We start from the raw sequence: 7,500 nt of genomic DNA on the forward strand, positions 1-7,500 counted from the left end.
CGCATTGCGAGCAACTCCGACCGAGCGAAATTTTTCTAAGTCCAACCGCCAAGAGTAAACTTTTTTCCTAGCGTTCCCAGACCATTATAAATATTAGATCATTGTATAATAACGCATTCTAACAATAAATATCAAGTATCAAAGCTTTAGGATGAATATTTATCGAATAAACTCAGAATAATGTTCCGGGCGCATTGCGAGCAACTCCGACCGAGCGAAATTTTTCTAAGTCCAACCGCCAAGAGTAAACTTTTTTCCTAGCGTTCCCAGACCATTATAAATATTAGATCATTGTATAATAACGCATTCTAACAATAAATATCAAGTATCAAAGCTCTAGGATGAATATTTATCGAATAAACTCAGAATAATGTTCCGGGCGCATTGCGAGCAACTCCGACCGAGCGAAATTTTTCTAAGTCCAACCGCCAAGAGTAAACTTTTTTCCTAGCGTTCCCAGACCATTATAAATATTAGATCATTGTATAATAACGCATTCTAACAATAAATATCAAGTATCAAAGCTTTAGGATGAATATTTATCGAATAAACTCAGAATAATGTTCCGGGCGCATTGCGAGCAACTCCGACCGAGCGAAATTTTTCTAAGTCCAACCGCCAAGAGTAAACTTTTTTCCTAGCGTTCCCAGACCATTATAAATATTAGATCATTGTATAATAACGCATTCTAACAATAAATATCAAGTATCAAAGCTTTAGGATGAATATTTATCGAATAAACTCAGAATAATGTTCCGGGCGCATTGCGAGCAACTCCGACCGAGCGAAATTTTTCTAAGTCCAACCGCCAAGAGTAAACTTTTTTCCTAGCGTTCCCAGACCATTATAAATATTAGATCATTGTATAATAACGCATTCTAACAATAAATATCAAGTATCAAAGCTCTAGGATGAATATTTATCGAATAAACTCAGAATAATGTTCCGGGCGCATTGCGAGCAACTCCGACCGAGCGAAATTTTTCTAAGTCCAACCGCCAAGAGTAAACTTTTTTCCTAGCGTTCCCAGACCATTATAAATATTAGATCATTGTATAATAACGCATTCTAACAATAAATATCAAGTATCAAAGCTTTAGGATGAATATTTATCGAATAAACTCAGAATAATGTTCCGGGCGCATTGCGAGCAACTCCGACCGAGCGAAATTTTTCTAAGTCCAACCGCCAAGAGTAAACTTTTTTCCTAGCGTTCCCAGACCATTATAAATATTAGATCATTGTATAATAACGCATTCTAACAATAAATATCAAGTATCAAAGCTTTAGGATGAATATTTATCGAATAAACTCAGAATAATGTTCCGGGCGCATTGCGAGCAACTCCGACCGAGCGAAATTTTTCTAAGTCCAACCGCCAAGAGTAAACTTTTTTCCTAGCGTTCCCAGACCATTATAAATATTAGATCATTGTATAATAACGCATTCTAACAATAAATATCAAGTATCAAAGCTTTAGGATGAATATTTATCGAATAAACTCAGAATAATGTTCCGGGCGCATTGCGAGCAACTCCGACCGAGCGAAATTTTTCTAAGTCCAACCGCCAAGAGTAAACTTTTTTCCTAGCGTTCCCAGACCATTATAAATATTAGATCATTGTATAACAACGCATTCTAACAATAAATATCAAGTATCAAAGCTTTAGGATGAATATTTATCGAATAAACTCAGAATAATGTTCCGGGCGCATTGCGAGCAACTCCGACCGAGCGAAATTTTTCTAAGTCCAACCGCCAAGAGTAAACTTTTTTCCTAGCGTTCCCAGACCATTATAAATATTAGATCATTGTATAATAACGCATTCTAACAATAAATATCAAGTATCAAAGCTTTAGGATGAATATTTATCGAATAAACTCAGAATAATGTTCCGGGCGCATTGCGAGCAACTCCGACCGAGCGAAATTTTTCTAAGTCCAACCGCCAAGAGTAAACTTTTTTCCTAGCGTTCCCAGACCATTATAAATATTAGATCATTGTATAATAACGCATTCTAACAATAAATATCAAGTATCAAAGCTTTAGGATGAATATTTATCGAATAAACTCAGAATAATGTTCCGGGCGCATTGCGAGCAACTCCGACCGAGCGAAATTTTTCTAAGTCCAACCGCCAAGAGTAAACTTTTTTCCTAGCGTTCCCAGACCATTATAAATATTAGATCATTGTATAATAACGCATTCTAACAATAAATATCAAGTATCAAAGCTTTAGGATGAATATTTATCGAATAAACTCAGAATAATGTTCCGGGCGCATTGCGAGCAACTCCGACCGAGCGAAATTTTTCTAAGTCCAACCGCCAAGAGTAAACTTTTTTCCTAGCGTTCCCAGACCATTATAAATATTAGATCATTGTATAATAACGCATTCTAACAATAAATATCAAGTATCAAAGCTTTAGGATGAATATTTATCGAATAAACTCAGAATAATGTTCCGGGCGCATTGCGAGCAACTCCGACCGAGCGAAATTTTTCTAAGTCCAACCGCCAAGAGTAAACTTTTTTCCTAGCGTTCCCAGACCATTATAAATATTAGATCATTGTATAATAACGCATTCTAACAATAAATATCAAGTATCAAAGCTCTAGGATGAATATTTATCGAATAAACTCAGAATAATGTTCCGGGCGCATTGCGAGCAACTCCGACCGAGCGAAATTTTTCTAAGTCCAACCGCCAAGAGTAAACTTTTTTCCTAGCGTTCCCAGACCATTATAAATATTAGATCATTGTATAATAACGCATTCTAACAATAAATATCAAGTATCAAAGCTTTAGGATGAATATTTATCGAATAAACTCAGAATAATGTTCCGGGCGCATTGCGAGCAACTCCGACCGAGCGAAATTTTTCTAAGTCCAACCGCCAAGAGTAAACTTTTTTCCTAGCGTTCCCAGACCATTATAAATATTAGATCATTGTATAATAACGCATTCTAACAATAAATATCAAGTATCAAAGCTTTAGGATGAATATTTATCGAATAAACTCAGAATAATGTTCCGGGCGCATTGCGAGCAACTCCGACCGAGCGAAATTTTTCTAAGTCCAACCGCCAAGAGTAAACTTTTTTCCTAGCGTTCCCAGACCATTATAAATATTAGATCATTGTATAATAACGCATTCTAACAATAAATATCAAGTATCAAAGCTTTAGGATGAATATTTATCGAATAAACTCAGAATAATGTTCCGGGCGCATTGCGAGCAACTCCGACCGAGCGAAATTTTTCTAAGTCCAACCGCCAAGAGTAAACTTTTTTCCTAGCGTTCCCAGACCATTATAAATATTAGATCATTGTATAATAACGCATTCTAACAATAAATATCAAGTATCAAAGCTTTAGGATGAATATTTATCGAATAAACTCAGAATAATGTTCCGGGCGCATTGCGAGCAACTCCGACCGAGCGAAATTTTTCTAAGTCCAACCGCCAAGAGTAAACTTTTTTCCTAGCGTTCCCAGACCATTATAAATATTAGATCATTGTATAATAACGCATTCTAATAATAAATATCAAGTATCAAAGCTTTAGGATGAATATTTATCGAATAAACTCAGAATAATGTTCCGGGCGCATTGCGAGCAACTCCGACCGAGCGAAATTTTTCTAAGTCCAACCGCCAAGAGTAAACTTTTTTCCTAGCGTTCCCAGACCATTATAAATATTAGATCATTGTATAATAACGCATTCTAACAATAAATATCAAGTATCAAAGCTTTAGGATGAATATTTATCGAATAAACTCAGAATAATGTTCCGGGCGCATTGCGAGCAACTCCGACCGAGCGAAATTTTTCTAAGTCCAACCGCCAAGAGTAAACTTTTTTCCTAGCGTTCCCAGACCATTATAAATATTAGATCATTGTATAATAACGCATTCTAACAATAAATATCAAGTATCAAAGCTTTAGGATGAATATTTATCGAATAAACTCAGAATAATGTTCCGGGCGCATTGCGAGCAACTCCGACCGAGCGAAATTTTTCTAAGTCCAACCGCCAAGAGTAAACTTTTTTCCTAGCGTTCCCAGACCATTATAAATATTAGATCATTGTATAATAACGCATTCTAACAATAAATATCAAGTATCAAAGCTTTAGGATGAATATTTATCGAATAAACTCAGAATAATGTTCCGGGCGCATTGCGAGCAACTCCGACCGAGCGAAATTTTTCTAAGTCCAACCGCCAAGAGTAAACTTTTTTCCTAGCGTTCCCAGACCATTATAAATATTAGATCATTGTATAATAACGCATTCTAACAATAAATATCAAGTATCAAAGCTTTAGGATGAATATTTATCGAATAAACTCAGAATAATGTTCCGGGCGCATTGCGAGCAACTCCGACCGAGCGAAATTTTTCTAAGTCCAACCGCCAAGAGTAAACTTTTTTCCTAGCGTTCCCAGACCATTATAAATATTAGATCATTGTATAATAACGCATTCTAACAATAAATATCAAGTATCAAAGCTTTAGGATGAATATTTATCGAATAAACTCAGAATAATGTTCCGGGCGCATTGCGAGCAACTCCGACCGAGCGAAATTTTTCTAAGTCCAACCGCCAAGAGTAAACTTTCTTCCTAGCGTTCCCAGACCATTATAAATATTAGATCATTGTATAATAACGCATTCTAACAATAAATATCAAGTATCAAAGCTTTAGGATGAATATTTATCGAATAAACTCAGAATAATGTTCCGGGCGCATTGCGAGCAACTCCGACCGAGCGAAATTTTTCTAAGTCCAACCGCCAAGAGTAAACTTTTTTCCTAGCGTTCCCAGACCATTATAAATATTAGATCATTGTATAATAACGCATTCTAACAATAAATATCAAGTATCAAAGCTTTAGGATGAATATTTATCGAATAAACTCAGAATAATGTTCCGGGCGCATTGCGAGCAACTCCGACCGAGCGAAATTTTTCTAAGTCCAACCGCCAAGAGTAAACTTTCTTCCTAGCGTTCCCAGACCGTTATAAATATTAGATCATCGTGTGGTAAAGCATTTCGAAGACAAATATCAAGTATGAAAGCGCTCGGATGAGTATTTATCGAATAAACTGAGAATAATGTTCGGAGCGCATCGCTTGCTCGGCCGCTCGAACGAATCGTTCGCGCGCCGAGGCGCGTCGGATCGCCGTGCGAAGGAGCTCGAGCGAAATTTTTCTAAGTCCAACCGCCAAGAGTAAACTTTTCTCCCCGAGCTCTCGCACGAGTTTAATCGTTATATCCACGCACGATACCGCTTGTCATCAATATTTCTCGAGTTTCAAAGCTCTCGGACGCGTATTGCTCCAGTTTTTGTGAAATATTGCTCCGACCGCCAAGAGTAAACTTATCTTTCCGGCTTACTCGGACAATTATAAATATTAGATCATCGTGTGGTAAAGCATTTCGAAGACAAATATCAAGTATGAAAGCGCTCGGCTGAGTATTTATCGAATAAACTGAGAATAATGTTCGGAGCGCATCGCTTGCTCGGCCGCTCGAACGAATCGTTCGCGCGCCGAGGCGCGTCGGATCGCCGTGCGAAGGAGCTCGAGCGAAATTTTTCTAAGTCCAACCGCCAAGAGTAAACTTTTCTCTCCGAGCTCCCGCACGACTTTAATCGTTATATCCACGCACGATACCGCTTGTCATCAATATTTCTCGAGTTTCAAAGCTCTCGGACGCGTATTGCTCGAGTTTTTGAGAAATATTGCTCCGACCGCCAAGAGTAAACTTATCTTTCCGGCTTACTCGGACAATTATAAATATTAGATCATCGTGTGGTAAAGCATTTCGAAGACAAATATCAAGTATGAAAGCGCTCGGATGAGTATTTATCGAATAAACTGAGAATAATGTTCGGAGCGCATCGCTTGCTCGGCCGCTCGAACGAATCGTTCGCGCGCCGAGGCGCGTCGGATCGCCCTGCGAAGGAGCTCGAGCGAAATTTTTCTAAGTCCAACCGCCAAGAGTAAACTTTTCTCTCCGAGCTCCCGCACGACTTTAATCGTTATATCCACGCACGATACCGCTTGTCATCAATATTTCTCGAGTTTCAAAGCTCTCGGACGCGTATTGCTCGAGTTTTTGAGAAATATTGCTCCGACCGCCAAGAGTAAACTTATCTTTCCGGCTTACTCGGACAATTATAAATATTAGATCATCGTGTGGTAAAGCATTTTGAAGACAAATATCAAGTATGAAAGCGCTCGGATGAGTATTTATCGAATAAACTGAGAATAATGTTCGGAGCGCATCGCTTGCTCGGCCGCTCGAACGAATCGTTCGCGCGCCGAGGCGCGTCGGATCGCCGTGCGAAGGAGCTCGAGCGAAATTTTTCTAAGTCCAACCGCCAAGAGTAAACTTTTCTCCCCGAGCTCCCGCACGACTTTAATCGTTATATCCACGCACGATACCGCTTGTCATCAATATTTCTCGAGTTTCAATGCTCTCGGACGCGTATTGCTCCAGTTTTTGTGAAATATTGTTCCGACCGCCAAGAGTAAACTTATCTTTCCGGCTTACTCGGACAATTATAAATATTAGATCATCGTGTGGTAAAGCATTTTGAAGACAAATATCAAGTATGAAAGCGCTCGGATGAGTATTTATCGAATAAACTGAGAATAATGTTCGGAGCGCATCGCTTGCTCGGCCGCTCGAACGAATCGTTCGCGCGCCGAGGCGCGTCGGATCGCCGTGCGAAGGAGCTCGAGCGAAATTTTTCTAAGTCCAACCGCCAAGAGTAAACTTTTCTCCCCGAGCTCCCGCACGACTTTAATCGTTATATCCACGCACGATACCGCTTGTCATCAATATTTCTCGAGTTTCAAAGCTCTCGAACGCGTATTGCTCCAGTTTTTGTGAAATATTGCTCCGACCGCCAAGAGTAAACTTATCTTTCCGGCTTACTCGGACAATTATAAATATTAGATCATCGTGTGGTAAAGCATTTTGAAGACAAATATCAAGTATGAAAGCGCTCGGATGAGTATTTATCGAGTTATTGAGAAATAATGTTCCGAGTTATATTTCGACGTGTACTAATCGTGTTCTATCGGTCGTGCGGGTAAACGGCGGGAGTCAGTTTTGGTCTGTACTGTTAGGTAGATCGTCCCCGGATATGTTTGCGATGCGCGTGTTTGGATTAACGAGATTCCCTCTGTCCCTTTTTTTTTTTTCGTTCGAACCATGTCTGTGGATTTGTGCGGATATTGGGATGCCGGTGTTGGGCATTGTCAATAAAACAACATGTAATTGGTTGAAATAATACAATATGTTGATATTGTATTATATTATTCGTATCTTATTAATAAAATAAAAAATTTATATTTTAATTTTTTACTTTTAAATCACATGTATTATTTTCAGGTGGCATTCGTATGGGATAATTGGTTATTTCAGCTACATTGTTCTAATAATATAAGGAATATGCTGCTAGAACTCCGGCAATACGCTGCT

This window comes from Lasioglossum baleicum, unplaced genomic scaffold (assembly GCF_051020765.1).
Source record: "Lasioglossum baleicum unplaced genomic scaffold, iyLasBale1 scaffold0112, whole genome shotgun sequence".
NCBI classification, from domain to species: domain Eukaryota; kingdom Metazoa; phylum Arthropoda; class Insecta; order Hymenoptera; family Halictidae; genus Lasioglossum; species Lasioglossum baleicum.